The sequence below is a fragment of the Miniopterus schreibersii genome (genome assembly GCF_964146895.1).
Source record: "Miniopterus schreibersii genome assembly, chromosome: 2".
NCBI classification, from domain to species: domain Eukaryota; kingdom Metazoa; phylum Chordata; class Mammalia; order Chiroptera; family Miniopteridae; genus Miniopterus; species Miniopterus schreibersii.
In genome coordinates this window covers 53,164,799-53,187,472 of record NC_138102.1, presented here as the reverse complement: position 1 = coordinate 53,187,472, position 22,674 = coordinate 53,164,799, and the positions used below count along the sequence as shown (strand labels likewise).

Sequence of the window (22,674 nt, the reverse complement as noted above, 5' to 3'; positions counted from 1 at the left end):
GTAGATGAGTTTTCGAGTTATTTAGGAGTAAGACTAGGAACAGTTTTAAGCTTTAGGGCATAGAGTTGTGGTTTTACTCAGTGTGAACTGAAGCCATTGAAGGGTTTTAGGTCTTGGCAAATCACGATTATATCTGAAGTAGGGTGGTTACAATGAAGATGGAAAAAGGGCAGTGGTTTAAAATATAACTGGCAAATATAGTTGCTAGTATAAAATATTCATTGGCATCATCTTTCATGATTTTTTTCAACTTCATTTTGTTCTGGAAAATTAAATCAATGTCTTCAGCATTTCAGAATGCTGATGTTTAATCTAGATGTTCTTTCATTATTGTCTACCTGTCAATCTTTATCTTTCTAAAATCTTTATATATCAAATCAATCTGATGATAAATGATTTACATTGAATTTTCAATTTTTTCTCAACTTACTGTATGCATTCAGGCATAGCATATAAATGTTTTAAGCAGATTAAGAACTTAATTTCTTCAAGTTTAGAAGGCTCTTTATTCATTGTTGAGCTCCTTCTAGTTCTCGTGGTCACATGGTTCTCATTATTGCTATCAATCCTACATCTCCTTCCGCAAATCTACCTCACCTCAAAAAACGGACATAATACCTTTTTCACAGCTCAAGGCGTAAGACAGATTTTTATATCATAAGAGAATTATGATGCAAAAGTGCATAATTAAATGTGCATCAGACATCATGACTTTTAGAGTCAGAAACCACTCTCTATAACAGAGAATCCCCTAAGGGTAGATTCTCAAGATCTGTGGGCTAGTCAATCATAAGGGTCATTTTCCATGAGTAAAATTAAATAGCCATTCTGGGGTCCTTTCCCAAACAGAGTCATATTCCATCATGGTGGTGTGCTATTTCTACTACTAATAGCTTGCAACTTCTAAATGCAGCCATTTTGCTAAAATAATTTAAAATTTGTTACTGAGCACCATAGTATATAAAACATGGGGCCGTCCTGTATATACTGTTTTATTTCCTGCCTTTTAAAACATAACAATGTGTTAAATTTTGAAATTCCAATGAATATTTATGAAAGTGTGATTTTAAATAATAACAATAATAATAGATTTTGGTATTCATTTCATTCTCACAACTTTATGATATAGGTATAATTAATATAGCCAATGTTACATGGTTAAAATAGCCAAATTAGCTAACATTTATAAAGTGCTTACAATGGGCTAGTCACTGTGATGATTACTTAATATAAATGATTTATTTATATTTTCCTGACAATTCTATGAATTTGTCCTATTTGTTAAAGAGGAAAACTGTTCATAGATGCCAAGTAACTTGACCAAGCTAATTAGTGGAGCCCTCATTCACACCGAGGTTTTTTAAAAAAACAGTCTTTAAAAATGCTATAGTTAATGTAACTGGATTCCTCTTATCATTTCTATGCCCAAGTACTAGGAGATCAGATTCTAATCAGAAGCCAATGTGTAATTTGCTATCTGGTAGTTGGAGTTTTCTGGAACATAAAAAAAAAAAAAAATCAGTGTTGTTAACCTAAAAATAAGCAGAGTGATTTTCTGGTCATTCTGCATTTGTCTGCCTTCCTCCCTCCCTTGCTCTGAGCCTAGGGGTTGCTCACCTGTGTTTGAATTGAGGCTGGCCAATGGGAGAAACCAATTTAAGATGGGGAAAGAGGGAGAAGAAAATAAAACATCTGTGCCCTCTCCCTTCCTTGGTGCCAGATCTCTGGCAATAGCTGTACCCTTCTTCACTTAGAGCTACTGCCATGGGGGCTTTTCCAAGTGGCTTTTCTCACTGATTTCAAGAAATGCCTTTATCTTACAGTATCCTTTCTGCCCCAGCTAAGGCAATGGCTTCCCACTGTGGCTCATCTCTGGAAGCTCCAGCATCCTTTATGTTCTTTTAATCCTATTTACCCCTTCCGTAAATTGTAATCCATTTATTAGAGCCTCTTTAGATGAAACTTCAAGGATGATTTCCGTTTCCTACCAGAGCGCTAATTTTTTTAAAGGTAAATTAGATTGCTCAATAGATTACATTTTCTAGTAATAGAGGTGATGAAGGCAGGATATTTTGACAATGGTCTTTGGAAGTTATGATGGCAACATAAGAAATATCTGTTTGTGCAGAGAGAACATGGAAAAACTTAGCCAGATAGTCCAACAATGCACTTCTCAGCAATGGTGTCCATATTGCATGGAAGTTTCAATTTCACTAGGAACTGTCAGTCAGGGTCTAGCCATTATAAAAGTGTGGGACCAAGAAAATGAAAATATTGAGTAATAAAGATACTGAGATACTCCATGGAGACATTCCTGCCCTTAGAGCCAGAGGAAGTGATGGATCTTGCAATATAGTTGGGAGAGATGAACTATGGAATTACAGATTCTACTTTACCCCCCAGGCTAGCAGGCCTGGAAACCCTCTATTACATGCTAATGCAGCACTATTGTGTTGCTGTGGTAGGGGAAAACAAAATTGCCATGTTTATTTAAACTCTCAGAAGAGCTTAATCTAACCTTTATTGGGGCTTTCTCTTTAGGCAATAAATTTGGGAATTAATATTTTGTTTTGAAAAAGTTTTCTCTGATAATTGGCTATTTTCCTTTCCACTTGAGTTTAATTTCTATATTCCCTGATAGGTTTGTGCAATGAAAGAAAATTGTTTGGTTGAGTCCTGTAGTGCCAAGAATATGCTAAACTCTTTGATTCCTATGCTATTTTGCGTAAAGTTATGGAAATGTCTCAGTTCCTCCATATCACCCCAGACAATCTATCTGGCCTAGATGAAGCCTACATCCTTTCAAGACATTGTTGAATGACTAACTGTGACATGAAGTCATTCCTGAAGCTCCCCTTTTCAATCTCCCCAGGTGAAATTCACCACTTTTTCTGTTGATGCTACTACCCACTGTGCAAAGTCCTTGTAAGTGAAGTAAAACTACCTCTACCCATTTTAGGTTTTCAGCTGGGACTCTAACAAAACAGATTAACAAGGGGGGGGGGGGGGAAGCAGTTTATTAACATTCAGCATACATCACACAGGAGAAACCCAAACCAAAAAAACTCAAAATGGCAGCTTAGATTTTCAGTTTATTTAGCATATTAAACAAAGAACAATAAATTTGCAGAGAAATGACAGGATATAGGAAAGCAATTCTAGACTTCCAAGGGTGGCACACTGTGGGAAAGGAAATATATGAGAGAAAACCAATTGAGTAAGAATTTTTGCAGATTCCTCTGGTGCCATCTCTAGGCTGATAAAAGCCTTTCTGTCTTCAGTAAGAGGAGAATTTATATTCTGCCTTTAGGCAGAAAAGGGGAAGCTTTTTCTGTGTTTGCTGCTTTTTAATTGTCTTCAACTCCAAATTATTTTTACATCAAAGGCATATTTGGAGCAGCATATTTTGATTTCCTTCACCCCTTTTACAACTTTTTTAAAAAACCAGTCTCTCTCATCTAACAGATTGTAAGCTCCCTGAGGGCCTGTTTGTGTCTCAGTTGTTTCTTTAACATCTTACAGTACTTAGTCAGGATATATGAGCATAGTGATTCTTTTTTTCCCCCTTCAAAACATGGTTTTTATTGCATCTTTAAAATTTTGCAAATAGTTTGAGGAATCATTCAGCATCTTGCTGTTTCTATAGCTAGATAACTTAGATGTTCTTATTCAGCCTGCTGAACTGTTCTTTTCAGAAACATAGATACTATCCCGAAACGTTCTGATACCCTTGTTTTTAACTGTTGTGACTTGCTGAGTCAAAGCAGCTGAATTTGATGCAACTTCAATGTGGCTTCCTTCAAGAATTACTCATCTTTCTGGGCTTGAGATACCAAACAAGAAATGCCTGACCTCATCCAAACCATGGGATGTCTTTTTCACCTAAGACATTTCTAATTTCAACAAGAGAACCATTCTCCTGAATAAGGACATTGATGGGGAAGTGAGCGTTCACAGACCTCATCTTGTAACGAAATCCCAGTGTGACAACCTTGGTCATGTTCTGTACATGACAGCACATAGTGTGAATGGTGGCCAGTTCCTTCCTATTTCCCTGTCATTTGTCAACCTGGAGCTGCTTTTTTCTGAACAAGGAGACTGAGTTCTACATTGGTGTGATTGAAGCCCCTCCACAGGGTGACTCTGGGGCCTTTCACAATAATTGTGTGTCCCTTCAGAGTGATGTCGACAGTCCAATTGCTGAGAATGGTCTTCACCCTCACAGTAGATACAGCTATAGTAATGATTCTTGAGTGGATAAATACATATCTTTTTAATCCAACATATGATGTGAAAAACAAGTAGCTTTTTGGTCCAACTTTTCTAGAATGGATAGTTATGTCCTTTTTAATATTATAGAGAAATCTTATGAAAATAATTGAGGCAGGTACTACTAATTGCCCACCCGCTTTCCATTTTTCCCTTGCTCATTACCTAAGTTTTAGGGAGAAGCAGTATGTTACATTTAATATACTGCTCCCTTAAACAGCCTTGAAGCTAAGTGTGGGCATGTTTTCAGATCTAGCTAATGTGATATAAGCGGTGGTCTTCATGGAAAATGAGGCTTTCTGCACACACACACACACACACACACACCCCAAGTTGGTGTAAATTTTGCCACTTTCATTGGCACCCCTCTTCCTTCATTAAACATAGTCACAAATGCCTAGAAGTAGAACATATTTCTATCTTCTATGTCCAGGGGTAGTAGAAGCCTGGGTTATTGTGTATCAGTCCTAAATGGCTTGCAACTTCATTGCTTGTGATAGAAGATTTTTTTAAATCCTTACTTGTCTGAGCCATTCTTTGTCAGATTTCTTAATATGCAGTTGAATATGATCCTGAACAATTCAATAATGTAAGCCTCCTGGTAACTTTCATTAATTTTCACTTGTCATTGATTCTTCTATGGACAGTAAAACGGCTATGGGCCAGGATGCAGGAGGTTAACACAGATTCCCGGTTATTCTAAATTAATTTCAAGTGTTGATTTAGTTGCTCCCCCTTCTTTTAAAAATTGTACCTTAATGATAGGATTGCTTTTTAAGATAAACTTTATGTATTGGCCCCTCTAGTAAGTGATGACAGCTTTAGCAGAATGAAATAAGTTTTATCTTAAGAAACAAATGATTCTAGTGTATAACTGCTGTCAGAAAAGAAGGGCTCAGTATAATTGTAAGAACACTAAAATCGTGTTCTGTGGCAAACATTCCCTAATGTCAAAGGGGTCACTTTTAAATAACTCCACATATTTAGAAAATTTATTTGGTTACATAGATTTTAGATGTAATGGGCCATCCTGGCTTTCATTTTGGTGATTATAATGCTTAGAACTTCAAATCCCCACAAGGATATTACTGAGATTACCCTATGGCTATGGGGCTATTATGACAACATATCCTCTGAAAATGATTCAGGAAAAGACACACTGTCTTGTTCCCTAGTGTGGAAGTTTATGGTCTCTGTCAAGCACTTTGCCTAGAGACTATTCAAAGAAGCATTCTTAGGTAAAAACTGGTTTTCCCTGTAGGAACTCTTACAGCTTACTTATCTGAAGATGTAAGTGTGTCTTCCTTCCGTTGGAAAACTTCATAATTGATTGGCAACTGTCCCCATTTTTGACTAGTTTTCATTGCTTATGCTTATGGATGGATCTGCCTTTTCAGAATACCAGCACCCTAGCTCCTTGTCATTGAAGTAACCTAAAAAAATTTGCTAAAATAAATTACTCTAGTGCCCAGAGTAAGGGTTTATTAATACAATTAGAAAGTGCTATTTAGGCAGGCTGGTTTGAAACTTTGCATGGAAGCTTGCTCTCATTCCTGTTTTTGTGTTGATGGATCTTGCAGAGTAGTGGCTCCCTCTGCTTCTCTCATCTTTTGCTTCCTAACTACTTTCCATATTATGTAATGCCAACAGTTGATGGGTCTGAAATGTAATTTGGGTTAGAAAACTCCAGTCAAAGGGAAGTGCTTTCAATTCATTCATTCAGAAGTTCTCAGTTCAATCTCACTTGGATAAAGCTGAATAAGCAGGCTGCATATTTGAATCTTATTAGCCTTGGCTGAGAAGTCCTTTCTTATGAGCTCTTGATTTCTAACAAAGATAAACAAGAGATAGTCACATAAAATCTCTCATGATGATTGTGGTAAAGCTGATAACAAGGACATTTTCCATTAAATCATTGAAATAGTCATTGTGGGTTTCCTATAACAATATCTATCCCTCTTTCCTCTTTTCTGACAGTTCTTTTTTTTTTTTTTTTACAGTATTCAGCCCTACTCCATGGAGTACACAAATATTTGGGCAGCTAATTCTTCTTCCTTTTCCAGGAACTTATTTATAGAAAAAAAAAAAGTGCTCAATTTAGCCCAATGAGACGTGAAGGAAGGTTTTCTAGGGGATTCTGGAATGGACTTCCTCTTTTTTTCAGGGTTAGCCTTACTGTGTGAGCTAGTTTGAACTGGGTTTTCCATTACTTGCAGCTGAAGGGAATCTAACTGATAAAGCCACTGCTTATTTTCCAAAAATTTTACAATAAATTTCTTTCTGAATCTGGTCACAGGAAGCACTTTGTATCCTGTTATTTTACTCTTTTCTTTCTGAGAATAAGAGCTATGTAACTTATGTGGTTTATTTCGACCTCTAAGGAGATTGCATCCAATTTTATGTGTAATGACAACTATATTGGCATCTGCTACAAGCACATATTCTTTTATTCTTCATCTTGGAATTCTTCAATATTTTTTCTTTTTTTTACTTGAATGACCATGCTTGTGTTTACTTATAATCCACATTTGTAGAATAGTAAAAAATATATACTCCTATGTAGATTTAATGTATGAGAGATAATGAAAACATTTTATTTCTTCTCTGTAGTTTTCAAACCATTTAATAGGCTACAGATCCTGTTCTATAAAGAAAATGTTGCATTTATACAATGAAGTGGAATTATTTTGGCTGAAGGTTGGGTAACTGGCCTGCAGTCTCACTCAATTAGCCCTGCACCATACCTCCCTTCTTACATAAAACTTCTTCAGTCCTTCTGGAAATTGTTTAGGACTTCTGGAAAATCCTTAAATCTTCTGTTTCTTTCCTCAGTGTTGATACACCATTTCCCAGAAATGTTAGGCCATAATCAAATTCTATCAATGAACTTTGAGCGTTCATCCTAAAATCATTACAGATGATCCTTATACAAGTATACCCTTAAACAGCCATACTATTCATGTTACCAAGTAAAGAAAATCAATCAAACTAAAAGTTGTAGTTCAAATGGATGTAGCCTCTGCTGTCAAGGCATTAAAACCACAGCTATAAATAGACTTAGGTTGAGCACAGATATAGCTGTTCTAGTAGAGATCATAAACAAAGTACATGCTCAGAAACCTAGCTTTTATTCCTTTACCCTGTTCTATCACGTCACCCTGTAGATAGCAAGTTATTTTGAAGTTTTATAGTTTATTCTTTTAGTCTTTGACTTTATCAAAATATAAGCATGAGAATAAACACACACATATGTACCTGGATGCATTTATCTGTACACCTGTATATCTTTGTTAGATAAGTGCTTACATGCTGGCATAATTTAGAGACTTTCCTCTACCTCCTTTTTTCACCTAACCATGTATTCTAGAGTTTATTTACTTCATAGAAGTGTACAAATATTCGTTATTCTTTATAACACCTACATGATTCTCCACTGTATGAGTGTTTATCCAATCATTCCTCTATGGGTGGACATTTCCTTTGTTTCAAGTTTTTTGTTTTTACAAATAGTCTCATAATGACTATATGTATATACGATGCATTTGTACTTTATATATATTTCTTTTTGAAAAGTTCCAGTGTATTTTTGAGATAGAAGTAAAATTTCTAAGTCAAAGGGTAAATGCATATAAATTTTGTTAGATGTTGCCAAATTTCCCTCCATATGCCATGTATCTTTCTGCATTTGCAGCAGCAATATATGAGCATGCCAGTTTTCCCACAGCCTTTCCAAAGAATATGTGTTGAAGTTTAGGATATTTGCCAACATAGTATTTGAAAATGGTAATCAGTGTAGTTTTAATCTGCATTTTTCTTTCTATGAGCAACTTTAAGCATAATTACATATGGTTAAAAGACAGTGGCATTTCTTTTAATGTAAATTATTTCTGTAGCTCAGTTTTCTATAGAATTGTTGGTGCTTTTCTTGTATATTTTTAGAAGCTCTTTGTGTACCTAGGAATATTAACACTTTGTACATGATAAAAGTTGCAAATATTTTCCCAAAGATATCATTGCTATTTATTTTGTTTATTTTTTTGTCATGTATCTTTAAAATTTTATGTAATGAAATGTATTTTTTCTTATCTCTGCATTTTGTGCCAAACTATGAAGCATTTCCTCACAACAGGCATACAGAGGAATTCACCCAGGTTTCCTTGTACTACTCACACGGCTTTATTTCTACAGTAAAATCTCTGAGTCATTTGATATTTATCCAGGTACTTTTTTTCCCCCCACTTTTTTTAAAAAAGTATATTTTTTCTCACTAAAAATGCTCCCTTTATTTTTTTAAAATGTTTTTACTGATTTCAGAGAAACAACAGGAGAGAGAGAGATAGAAACACCAATGATGAGAGAAAGTTATTGATCAGCTGCCTTTTGCACGCCCCTCACTGAGGATCAAGCCCACAACCGAGCCATGAACCCTGACTGGGAATTGAACCACGACCTTCTGGTTCATAGGTCAATGCTCGACCACTGAATCACACCGACCGAGCTGCTGCTTTTATTGTAGACAAAGTTTACGTACATAATTGGGTTCATTTCTAAGTTTTCTGTTCTATTCCCTTGGATGTCTTCACTAATAAACTTTCTTCATACAAACTTGATATGTTTTTGTAAATAATATTTGAGAGAATTAGTCCTTCTCATTGCTTTTCTTTGAGCTATGTTTCTATTTCAGCACTTCTTTGTGAGCAATGGTGCTGTGGCATTGGATATATAAATATTAATTAAAATTATTGTGACTTATAGTCTTTGGCATCATAAAGTGGCCTTCTTTGTTTTAATGCATTTGTTTCATTCTGAATTCTATCTTATCAAATATCAAGACTTTGACCCTGAAATCTGCTTATTTGCATTTGTCTGCTATACTTTTGTTAATCCTTAAAACCAAAGACAGAGGCATTTTTTAATCACTTTCTTTAAAGTATATAATTTTGATTTGTCGGCCAAACTAAAATGTTCCTTTTATTATAAAATAATTGTATGTTCACCTATATTATATAATTTATCATATATTTATGTGTATATATCTGCTCATTGGCATGCTTACATAGTGATATTATATACAGAAGAATATCTAGAAATAATAAACAGCAATAAACATTCTATAGAACCTATATTAATGGCTAGATGAATGCTTTCTGAATTTAGAAAAAGTTGGGGCTTTTCAAAAGTAATTGCATGGTAATCACTTTTGGCAGAAAGATAGCTAGTCATGTAATGTTGATTTTCTACTTTGGGCTAAACAAAAATAAAGAATATAATTACTGTATTTTACTGAAGCTCATAGAGAGGACTTCCGATGTTTCATCTGCAAATTCAAATCAACAAATCAAGAAGTAATACTAAGTAATTAATATGTACCAAAATTTGTGCTTAAAATATATATTCTACAAATAATCAATTAAAATGTTCCATAAAGGATCAGTTGTTATAAAATATGTGGTTCTTTATTTATTGAGTAGCAAGTCATGTTTCTATAACATAGCTCAAAATGTAAGTTAATCAGGAGTTTTGGCAGTTTCTAATGTTTTGTGTCCATTTTCAGTGGGAAAAAGGGCTAGAGCCAACAAATGATCTCTGTAGTTATCTACAAGTCTCATACATATATATGAGAGAGAGAGAGAGAGAGAAACGGAGGAAACCTGCTGTGCTCAGAGCCAAATAGTAAAATTCTCTGCCTGCTCTTCCCACATTTTTGCTCAGGAAGTGTCAAAGGATCCATGTTTCAAAGAATTGGAAGATATAGTTTCAGCTTAAAACTTCTACAATAACAGCAGTTATTATTCCTGTCAAAAGCTGAGGTATATAAAATTCATCCAATCACTAATGTGCAAGCCAAGATAGCAAAACAAAATATGTCCTCAAAACAGAGGAAGCAAAGAATCATCATGGTTTACAAATAACTAAAAGAAGCCCTTCATAGAACTAATAAAAATAGAAGAATCAACATTACTTAATGTTGATTATTGGCACACATTCTACTTGACATTCATTCACTCATTTAATCCTCGAAAGACACCTCCAAGTAGGCCTTATTTTTGGCCTCATTTAACTGATGAGAAAACTAAGGGATAAAAATATAAGTGACTTGTCCAGAGTCACAAGCTAATTTATAAGTAGCAGAGCTGAGATTTGAACAAAGGTTTGTTTGTTTTTTAAAAAATTGGATATAAATATAAAGTGATATAACATCAATTCAATTACAATAGAAAGTCTCTGAAAAAGAGGACATTTTGTCTGAACCAAGCCAGGGTGCCAAATGATCATTTTCATTTGTAAACTTAGTTTTTATTTTAGTCAGAGATCTGTAGATAAATAATATAATTTTTAGTAAAACATGCATTTAAACAAAATTTCTTTATAACCTAACATGGAATATTAGAAAAGAAGAAGAAAAAGATTTTTAACTAGGCCCAAAAATTTCTTCACAAAAAACACGAAAATCAAGATCACATTCAAGGATCACAACAAAATTGGTAATAACACAACTTAAGAAATAAAAATAAAAATATAGAAATCTGACAGTTCCTAAATAATTAATGTATCAAAGAAATATTTAAAACAATATCAGATTATGTAGAATGTAAAGAAAAAGATACTGGTACCCAATAACATTCCAATTTAATCTTTGATTCTTTAAAATTTATTTTTATTAACTAATTTTTTTTCCTTCTCAGAATTTTTTTTCCTTCTCGCTTTTTTTTTTTTTTAAAGTTTCTTTATCTTTATCATTGAAAATATTACAGATGTTCCTTTTTACCCCCATTGATCCCTTCTACCCAGCATCCACCCCACCCCCAGGCCTTCCCCAGACCAAAGTCTGTGTCCATGGGTTATGCTTAAAAACATATATGTTCTTTGATTAATCTCCCCCTACCCACACACCCATTCCCACCTTCCCTATGAGATCCCTCCGTCTGTTCCATGCTCTATGTCTCTGGATCCATTTTGTTCATCAGTTTATTTTGTTTATTACATTCCACATATAAGTGAGATCATGTGGTACTTGTCTTTCTCTGACTGGCTTATTTCACTTAGCATAATATTTTCTAGTTTCCTTCATGCTGTGCCAAAGGATAAAAGATCCTTCTTTTTCACAGCTGCATAGTATTCATGGTGTAAATATCCCACAGCTTTTTATCTACTCATCTACTGATGGGCACTTGGGCTGTTTCCAGACCTTAGCTATTGTAAATTGCGCTGCTATGAACATAGGGGTGCATAAGTTCTTTGTGACTGGTGTTTTGGGTTTCTCAGGATATATTCTTAGAAGTGGGATCACTGGGTCAAATGGCAGGTCAAGTTTTAATCTTTTGAGGAAACTCCATACTGCTTTCCACAGTGGCTGCACCAGTCTGCATTCCCACCAGCAGAGTACTAGGGTGCCCTTTTCTCCACACCCTCGCCAGCACTTGTCGTTTGTTGACTTGTTGATGGCAGCCATTCTGACAGATGTGAAGTGATACCTCATTGTGTTTTTAATTTGCATCTCTCTGATGATTAGTGACGTTGAACATTTTTTCATATATCTCTTGCCCATCTGTATGTCCTCTTTGGAGAAGTGTCTATTTAGGTCCTTTTCCCATTTTTTAATTGGATTGCTTGCCTTCCTTTTAAGTTGTATGAGTTCCTTATATATTTTGGATATTAACCCTTTATCTGATGTGTCATTGGCAAATATGTTCTCCCATACAGTGGGCTCCCTTTTTGTTTTGTTGATGGTTTCTTTTGCTGTGCAGAGCTTTTTATTTTGATACAGTCCCATTTGTTTATTTTCTCCTTAGTTTCTCTTGCCCTAGGAGATGAATCAGCAAACATATTGCTACAAGAGATGTCTGAGATTTTGCTGCCTATGTTTTCCTCTAGGATTTTTATGGTTTCATATCTTACATTTAAGTCTTTTACCCATTTTAAGTTTACTTTTGTGTATGGTGTAAGCTGATAATCTAGTTTCATTTTTTTGCATGTAGTTGTTCAATTTTCCCAGCACCATTTATTGAGGAGACCGTCTTTACTCATTGTATGTTCTTGCCTCCTTTGTCAAATATTCATTGATCATAATGGCTTGGGTCAGTTTCTAGGTTCTCTGTTCTGTTTCACTGATCTATATGTCTTTCCTTGTGCCAGTACCAGGCTGTTTTGATTACAGTGGCTTTGTAGCATAACTTGATATCTGATATTGTGATTCCTCCAACTTTGTTCTTCTTTCTTAAGATTGCCGTGGCTATTTGGGGTGGTTTTTGGTTTCATATAAATTTTCGAGTATTTGTTCTAGATCTGTGAAATATTATTGTTGGTATTTTAATAGAAATTGCATTGAATTTATAGATTGCTTTGGGCAGTATGGACATTTTAATGATATTAATTCTTCCAATCCATGAACATGGTATATTTTTCCATTTGTTGATATCTTCCTCTATTTCTTTTTCCCATGTACTGCAGTTTTCTGAGTACAGATCTTTTACATCTTTGGTTAACTTTATTCCTAGGTATCTTATTTTTTAAGTTGCAAAAGTAACTGGGATTGTTTTATTAGTTTCTCTATCTGAGAGTTCATTATGGGTGTATAAAAATGCCATAAATTTCTTGATATTAATTTTGTATCCTGCTACCTTGCTGAATTTATTTATTAAATCTAGTAGTTTTTTGGTGAAGTCTTTAGGCTTTTCTATGTACAATATCATGTCATCTGCAATGATAGTTTTGTTTTCTCCTTTCCAATTTGGATACCTTTTATATTTTCTTCTTGTTTGATCACTGTGGCTAGGACTATGTTGAATAAGAGTGGTGAAAGTGGACATCCCTTTCTTGTTCCTGTTCTTAGAGGAAATGGTTTTAGTTTTTGCCCATTGAGTATGATGTTGGCTGTAGGTTTGTCATATATGACCTTTATTATGTTGAGGTATGATCCCTCTATTCCCACTTTGCTGAGTTTTTATCAAAAATGGGTGTTGGATTTTATTGAATGCTTTTTCTGCATCTATTGATATGATCATGTGATTTTTATCTTTCAGTTTGTTTATGTGATGTATCATGTTTATTGATTTGTGAATAACATACCAACCTTGTATCCCTGGAATAAATCCCACTTGGTCATAGTGTATGATCTTTTTAATATATTGCTGGATCCAATTTGCTAATATTTTATTGAGGATATTAGCATCTATGTTCATCAGGGATATTGGCCTATAATTCTCTTTCTTTGTAGTGTCTTTGTTCTGGTTTTGGAATTAGGCTAATGCTGGCCTCATAAAAAGAGCTTGGGAGTGTTTCTTCCTTTGGATTTTTTGAAATAGTTTGAGGAGGGTAGGTGTTAATTCTTTTTTGAATATTTGGTTAAACTCCCCTGTGAAGCCATCCAGGCCAGGGCTTTTGTGTGCTGAGAGCCCTTTGATTACTGTGATGCTTTAAAATTTAAACAAGAAATGAAGAAAAAATGTATTAAGCAAAAATATTAGAGAAGGAAAGTTAAAGAAAAAAACAAAATAAGAATCAATAAAAATAATAACCTAAATCAGTGAATCAGAATATAAAAAAGAAGAAAATAATAATAAATTTAAGTTTTCATAGCTTTAAAAAAATATGCATACATTTTTAATTTTTTTCTTTTTTTGAAGAACCTCTGGACCCAGTGATCCCACTTCTAGGAATATATCCTAAGAATCCTGAAACACTAATCACAAAGAATATATGCACCCCTATGTTCATAGCAGTGCAATTTACATTAGCTAAGATCTGAAAACAGCCCAAATGCCCATCAGTAGATGAATGGATAAAAAAACTGTGGGACATTTATGCCATGGAATACTATGCAGCTGTAAAGAAGAAGGATCTCATACCCTTTGGGACAGTATAGATGGGCCTGGAGAATATTATGCTAAGCAAAATAAACCAGGCAGAGAAAGACAAATATCACATGATGTCACTTATATGTGGAATCTAAAAAACATAATAAACTGATGAACAAAAAAGATTCAGTGACATAGAAGCATGGAACAGACTGACGAATCTCAGAGGGAAGGTGGGGGTGGGTGCGTGGGGAGAAATTAACCAAAGAATTTATATGCATAACCCATGGACACAGACAATAGTGTGGTGAAGGCCTGGGGTGGAGAGTGGGTGTGGAGTAGAAGGGATCAATGGGGAATAAAGGGGACATCTGGAATATTTTCAACAATAAAAAATATATATGTATACAAAACTCTGAAAAATATAATTCAGGAGCACTAGAATTCACCCAGATACAAAAAATAAGGAATGATAAGGGAAACTAGCAGACAGTAAAATATTAAAAAGCTTTTGATATTTTAAAAATATAAGTGAAATATTTTTTAAATTAGGATATGAAAATCCTACTTAAAAATGGAAGACAAAAAGTTATTAAGAAAATAATCAGTTTCATAGATAAATTCTTTCAAAGTTTCAAGGAATTGATAATTCCCATTCTATGTATATACTAAGTTTATGGAATTTAGGATAAAAGAATAAATATATGTACTTTTAAGTTAAATTAATATAAAAATGGCAATAAAGGGTAATTACCTAATTTATTTCATGTTGTTAATACAATTCTGATACCAAAGTGTGATTTCTGCCCACCCCACCAAAAAAAATTATATACCAATTCCTAAATTAAATATAGAAGCAATAATTCTAAATAAAAGATCTACAAATCAGATTTTACACAGTGCATATACAAAAGTTTTCTGAGTAATGCTGGTTCCAGGAATATAAGGATGGCGTATAATGGGAAATCTATTTCACTGCAAGCTTTGATAGGCAATGGTTTACCAAAGGTAGGACAGTGAGAGCCATCAGCCCTGGCTACAGGTACAAAAGGGTGCATTGTCATAGAGAATTAAAAAACAATAATAAAGTTGAGTGAAAGTTTGTCTGCTTTTTATTATAACCTTGTAAGTAATGTCAGTGATAAAATAGTTCTCCTAAATAAAACACTTTTGTTGGTCTAAATTCTAAACAATTACCTGTAACCAGGCCAGACTGTTTCTACTGTCTGCCCTTAATACACCACTACTCGTGAGTAAAATTCAAACAAAACCAAGGTGACCAAGGTGAAGCAAGAACATTTTATAGAGCAATTCTGGGAGACTTGCTCTACTCAATATAAACATTTATGATAAAGCCAGGCTAATGATATACGTAAGGTGTTGGTGCAGAAAAAGATAAAAACACCAAGGAGCCAGAACAGAATGCCAAGCACAGACCCACATACATACAGACATTTTATGTATGATAGAGGATATTTGCAAAACAGTAAGAAAAATGTAGGAGAGAAAAAATGTTTTTTCCTTCTGCCTTTCTAGGTTCTCAGCTGAGGGTCAGTAACAAAAGACAGACATACAGAAGAAAAATAAGCATATGTTTATTAACATGTGTATCTCATATATACATGGGAGAAAGTCAGGGGTGAGTGAGTCAAAGCATGGCTAGAGCTTGGGTTTATATAGCATTTTCAGTAAAGAACAATAAAATTGTAAAGAAATGACAGGACAAAGGAAAATGATTTTAGGCTCCCCAGGGCAGCAAACTGTAGGAAGGTAAATATATGGGGGTGGGAAACATAATGGAGTAAAGTTTGTTTGCAGATTCTTCTGGTGCCACCTCTGGGCTGATAAGGGTCTGGAATCAACTCCAGTAAAAAAAAATTCATACACTGCCTTTAGGCAGAAAGGGGGAAAGTAGATAGAGCTTTCCTATGTTTGTTGTTTCTTAATTATTTTCAGCGTAAAAAAATTCTTATGTCAAAGAAGCATATTCTGGAATGACATATTCTGGTTTTCTTTAGAAATATAGACTATTAATAGGAATAGTTAATTAGCTTGGGACAAAAGGGATCCTTCCTTTAGACTGTATGCAAAAAATTTGATTCTGTGAGGATAAAAGATAAATAAGGGAAAACTTCAAAAATTCTAGAGAACAAATATTGTCTAGTATCTTTATGATATAGGGAAGGGGGGATATCTTAAACAAAACATGCAAAGCACAAACCACAAACATAAACATAATTACATGAAAATAAAAACATCTGTGAATCAAAACAAATAATATTCCATGTGAAAAGAAAATTTACAGACTTGGAAAAGCTATTTGTAATTAGTGTAATTGACAAAGGAGTAGAAACCCAAATATATAAAGAAGTCCTATGCAACAAGAAAAAAAATTTTATTATAAAAATGAGCAAAAATATGAATAGACATGTTACAAAGTGATATCCTAGTACCAGTAAATACATAAATGATTCCAATCTTCACTATCAATCAGAAAACTGAAATAAAAATCCCAGGAGATACAACATCATGTATATCAGATTGTCTAAATTTTTTTTTTTTTTAATTCTCACCCGAGTATATTTTTTCCATTGCTTTTCAGAGAGAGTAGAAGGGGGAGAGAGAGAGAGAATCATGGATATGAGAGAGACACATCAGTTGGTTGCCTCTCATATGGGCTCCAACGGGGGCCGGGGATCGAACCTGCAACTGAGGTATGTGCCCTTGGCCACATGGGACCCAGGACCCTTCAATCTATGGGCTGATGCTCCAACCACTGAACCAAACTGGCTAGGGCTGAGCCAAACCAGCTAGGGTTAAGATGTTTTAAGTGACAAAACTATTGGCAGTGAGCCCAGCCGGGCGTGGCTCAGTGGTTAAGCATCAACCTAGGATCCAGGCGATCAGGGTTTGATTCCAGGTCAGGGCACATGCCAGGGTTGCCGGCTGCAGCCGATCAATGACTCTCTCATCATTGATGTTTCTATCTCTCTCTCTCCCTCTCCATTCCCCTCTCTGAAATCAATAAAGATATATTTAAAAAAACAAAACAAAAACTATTGGCAGTGATATGGGGCTATAGGACCAATACAAAATATATAATACATGGTTCTGGCAGGTGTGCCCAGTGGTTAGAGCGTCGGCCCACAGACAGAAGGGTCACGGGTTCAATTCCCAGTCAAGAACACATACCATGGTTCCAGGTTCAACCCCCAGCCCCACAGTTGGGATGCCTTTGGGAGGCAACCAATAGATATTTCTCTCTCCCTCTCTCTCTCTCCCTCTCTCTTTCTTTGTCTCTCTCTTCCCCCTCCCTCCCCCTCTCTCTAAAAATCAATGAGAAAAACCCTTGGGTGAGGATTAATAACAACAAAATCAAAAACACAATACACAAATACACAATGGTAAGAATGTAAATTGGTTAAACCATTTTCCAAAACAAACTGCCAATAATTTGAAAATTTAAATATGTGCATATCTTATAATACAGTTATTTCACTCCCAAGTACACATAATAGAGAAATTCTCATACACAAGCATAAGAAAACATGTTCAAAAATGTTTATTGCAGAAATGTTTGTAAGTGCATGAAACTGAAAAGCATTTAAGTGTCAATCTACTGGGGAATAGATAAGTAAGTTATAATGTATGCATACAGTGAAATTCTATATAGTAATAAAGTAAATTCCTTACAACTGCTCATGGACACATGAATAACCATTACAAGTAGTGAACAAAAACATCACGTTGTAGAAGAATGTCTAAGTATAATACTATTTACATAATATGTAATAATATGCAAAACATTAAAATCATTCAGCCCCAAAAGAAATCATGGGAGAGAACAGGGCAAACAAATAGACAAATGTTGATAACTATTGAAACTGGTTGATAAGTATATAGGTTCATTAATTATTCTCTCTGTGTTAGTGTTTGTTTGAAAATGTGTAACAACTTTTTTAAAGTGTCAAAATGCATGACTACACAGTAAAAGAGTTTTAAATGTCAAAATACATGAATACATAGCAAAAGTTTTATTTCTTGTACTAAATAGTAGGTATTCACAAGTGTTTGTTGATTTACTCATACTAACTCTAAGTATGTCTGAAATATTTCATTTAAAAAAGGACCAATGGGAAAAAGGAGATATTATTCAACAAACTGTGAAGAAAAATTGGTCCTTTGGGAAACAAAACATGAGTCAAAGTTTCATTGGCATAGATTTTTCTAGAATTACCATTTTTTTCAGTACTACCCCTCCCTGTGGGAACACTAGATACTGTGTTTTGCAGGTCCACATGTCTGTCTTTGACCCATGAGCTAGGATAAGTCAATTAGGAACCAGTGGATGATTTCATGGTCTTTTCTCTGTTGCAGATATCTGTGTGTCAAAAGATGAAGACCCATGTTTGCAGCGGTAATGCATTTGGTAAGGTCATCACTTCAGATAATGTGAGAAGCAGAATGTGTGCCTGATGAAAGCCTACTTCTAGTGCAATAATTTGCAAACCAGAAGGTAATGGGTGTTGGTTGCTATGGGTTGTACTTGGTAAGGAATTACAAGAAAAAAAGCTCAGAAAAGAATTGTCTGTTCGTAAGCAAGAATGAAAGACAATAGGGAGTTCAGATATTTAGGGTCTTGCATAAGTAGAAAAAGCAACTGCTTCCTGTTCTTAATAGTAAAAGATAAAATGTAAAAAGTCTTTAAAATGGAGCCTGTGTATGGAAACACAAACAAAATCAGATTAAGAATTTGGCCTTCACTCTTCCAGTTACAAACCTTTAATGGAATAAAATACCTAAGGGCAAAGATCAAACTAAGGGCCTGAGGCCCGTAATCTTTTCCACTGGATAAAATGCTCAGGCAAAGGAACTTAAGGGTTCAGCTCTCTCATCAAATCCAGATAGACTCACACCTTCCTGGAACTGGGAGAGGTAAGAGTGTAAGAATGGAAGGAAATGCAGTTGATCTGAGGACTATGGTGGATAAAGAATTATAGTAGTAATTACTAGCACATGGAATTAATTTGAATCAAGTAGGTTAGAAACCCAGATGTTTTAAAAGAGTTGCACTGCTAAAGAAATTGTGAACCTGGACTAAAAGTGTTTAAGGCTATTAAAGCCCTGAAGGCACTCTAGGGCCCTGGGCAGGAAGTGGGCTAAGAAAGCTGCATATTCTCCCAGGACCCATTTTAAACACATCCAAGAAGTATATGAGACAGGAAAAAAGTCTTTAGGGCGGAGCCAGGAATCACAGAGAACTAGGACTGTGTTAGTTCCTCCCAGAGAGCAGATAGGGTCTGATCAAGGTAAGGGGCTCAGTGTCTTCACAGAAGGAATTCAGAATTTCTCAGGATCAAAGACTCTTGTTTCCTTTTTCAACCACTGGATGTGTGGGTACCAGATAATATTTCATTTTAGTAGATAGGCTTGCAGAGCTACCAGTAGGCTTTATATAGAGACAACTTACTGTATGTGATGCAGAGATTCTGGACTTTGTGCTCAATGCCATGACTGGAGGGGAGTTTTGTGTTATCTCTCTTAGGAGGTGGGTATAATGAAAAGCTGTGTAGGAAGGAGAATAAGTTGAATATTTGGAGACCAAAAGAGTAGAATGTGATATACCTTACAAATCCTTGTCAATATTTCCAGCCTTCTTCATTTTTCAGTCCTCTACTCAGTGGGCAGGGGTGGATGACTGGTCTGCAGCAGGGCTGTATCTATTGGGTGGTGAAACATGACTGACAGGCCCCAAGCACTTTCTATAGCCCCTGTGAATGTAAACAATGTTTGATAAATAGAAATCCTGGCTAACTAAGGGAGACTTACCATGAACTGTGTTAAAGAAAAACATATCAGAAAACTAAACATTTGATTGTGCCTTACCTGCCCTCAAAAGAAAAAGAAAAAAAATTGAACAGAGGTTTTGATTTATCTGGTAAAGGAAAATGACATAAAAGAAACCCTTGTTACCTGAGAATAATTGTGACCTGGTATAGTCATCCACAGAATTCCCTGAAAATATAAATAAAAATTTTATTGTTAATAATGAAAAACATTTACTTTGGATTATATTTATTGTGTATATACAAAAAAAAAAAAAAAAAGAGCTGGTGTACCATTCTCCATGCTCTCCATTCCACAGTGAACCCTTAGGGTTGAAATAGAGATGCCATAAGATTGAAGCATTCTGGCAAACTGAGCTGACTATGTGGAGGACGTCTGTCCAAGAGGTTCTAGGGCTCACATGGCCTTCACATGAGCAAGAAAAATATGTTTAGCCACTGAGATGTTAGGGCTTTTGATAACATTAATTATCCTTATAGATATATTTATCTAAGATCATTCAGTACTAAATACATACATACATATATACCGGATGTATTAAATATTTAAAAGTAAATAACTTCCAACTTTTAGAACAAGAAAAAAGAAGTAAATATTTAACTTATCTCAAGTGAAGAAAGACTTCTACACACAAAGGGAGTGAAAAACAACACAGGTGAAAAAATATATCTGACTACCTGCAAGTAACAGCATTTTGCAATCAAAAAATTATAAACTAAATTAAAATTAATGACATACTGAGTAAAAACATTTTTGCAATAAAGGGTTAATGTCCTAATATATAAAGAGGTCATAAAAATGAATAACATGAAATACCAGCTTGTCAAAAAAGGGCAAAGCCTATGAGCTTATAATTCTTACAAATGATGAAAGCTGAAATACAGACAGACACGTTCCAGAGCCATCAGCATCTGAACCAACAAGGAGGGGCATGTTTGAGTTACTGCTCAATTAACAATCCTAGAAGATTGCCCAAACTGCCCCCAGGGTGCAAATACGTACCTAGGAAATATTTGACATACCAGAATGTCTGTATATATACATATTTATGAGAAGTGTGAAAATAAATTATTTTAGATTTTAATTTTTAAGTATTTTTCTGTATTTGCAATTTTCTTCATCAGGCGCTTATAATTTTTTAAAAATATAAAAATTATATATATATTTGGATGAGAAAAGGAACACTCTTGGATCTTCTGGTTGCAAACCACAGGATTGAAAGATAACAATGATGGTCCCAACAACCCAAACAATGTCTCATTTAGGAAACTGGTTGAATGGCATGATCTGTAAAGGGCTCTGACCTCCTGGGAGAGAGTGATTCATAAATAATTATCACTTTTTGTGATACAATGTTTTTGAAGGACAGCTAAAGTCTTTATTAAAAAAGCATTATTCCCCCATGAGATTTTGCCATCCCTAAGATTAATACCGTATTTGAGGTGGCCTGAGTATTTTTCTACATGAAAAATTACTGTGTGCTGTGCCACAGGTTAAGTGCATATCATGAAATTCACTTTCCTCCCTATTGCCGTTTCTATCATTTAATTCAATGAAAGTCTACAAAAATAGAGTATGACTCAGAATATTGAAGCTGTGGCTAAACAAGAAAAGTTCATTCAAAATTGATTTTCTTTCAGGAATCTTTGATATTCTTCATTCCAATTGTTCACTTCTGCTGTAGGGCTCAGTGAACACTTAAGGAAGTTGCCGTGCACTGCAGCCTGCCGGAGACATGAAGGAATGTAGAGCAGGATAATCACAACATCATCAACCCAATTCTCCAAGGTCGCTGGCCAATAATGCTGTTCTAATTGAATAACTTATCCACAGCTATTTCCCCTGGGAAAGCCGAAGGCTCAGCCTCCGAGAAGAGGCAGATGGTGCTGCATATACAATGAAACCTGTAATTTTCTCTTGCCATTGGACACGTTAACAGTGGGCTGTTTCTGCTTATTCTTTAATATTTTATTTTAATAGTCCCTTCCCAAATTATAATGTACCGGGAAGCAGCCAAAGATGGAGGCAGTAATACATATCATGTTTAATTTATCATACCTCTAGCACACCGAACAACTCACTTGGTAATCAACAGCAGAATATGTCAGTCAGGTGCAAACCGAAATAAAAGCAACAGAAAATAACCCAATTAAAACCAAAAGGGGAGATGAGTCTTTAGGGCAGCATGGCATTAACTTGCAGCAAAGTATGGAACATCAAATGCATTCTACTTCTGATATTTTTTTAATGGTGACGTGCCATGGAGTATGTACACCCAATGTATTTGGTAAGACAATGGGAAGGTGATATTTTCTACTTCAAGACCGATTCAACCACTGGGAACTGGAAGAAGATGAAGGGCTATGTGGCTGCTTGATTTTCATCATCTAGTGGCAGCTGAAGCTGGAAGAGGAAAGTGCAGGCTCATGGGGCAAGCAGCGACAGCCCATCAGCAGTCCAACAACACGCCAGATGCCAGACCCAGAGGCAGACCCAGGACCCCCAGCCCATCAGCTTTGAAGGCTGCCAAATGGCAGCTGCAGCAATGGAAAGTTATCCAGACTTGAATGTTTGGGCTTTCCTGGGGTCTTTCTGCTCTAGAAACAGCCCTCTGTACACAGAACCCTTCCTGGAAAAGAGTGAAAAGGAACCAAGGTTGAATGGACACGGAGCAAGGAGACCTATCACTTGTGCAATGCTTCCTGGGCAAAATCTGTAATAAAGAAAGTTCCAATCTTTCTTCAAAGATATGTCTCTGTGG

The 22,674-nt window shown here is 35.3% G+C and overlaps 1 pseudogene across 1 annotated transcript; it reads right to left on the bottom strand.

Annotated features, from left to right (window-relative positions):
• Nucleotides 1-3,665: 3,665 nt before the first annotated feature.
• LOC308552417 (large ribosomal subunit protein uL6 pseudogene) lies at nt 3,666-5,633 on the bottom strand (annotated as a pseudogene). Its single transcript has 2 exons — nt 5,548-5,633; nt 3,666-4,248 (listed from the first exon to the last, which is right to left on the bottom strand). The product of its transcript is annotated as a large ribosomal subunit protein uL6 pseudogene (transcript).
• Between the last annotated feature and the right edge of the window lie 17,041 nt (nt 5,634-22,674).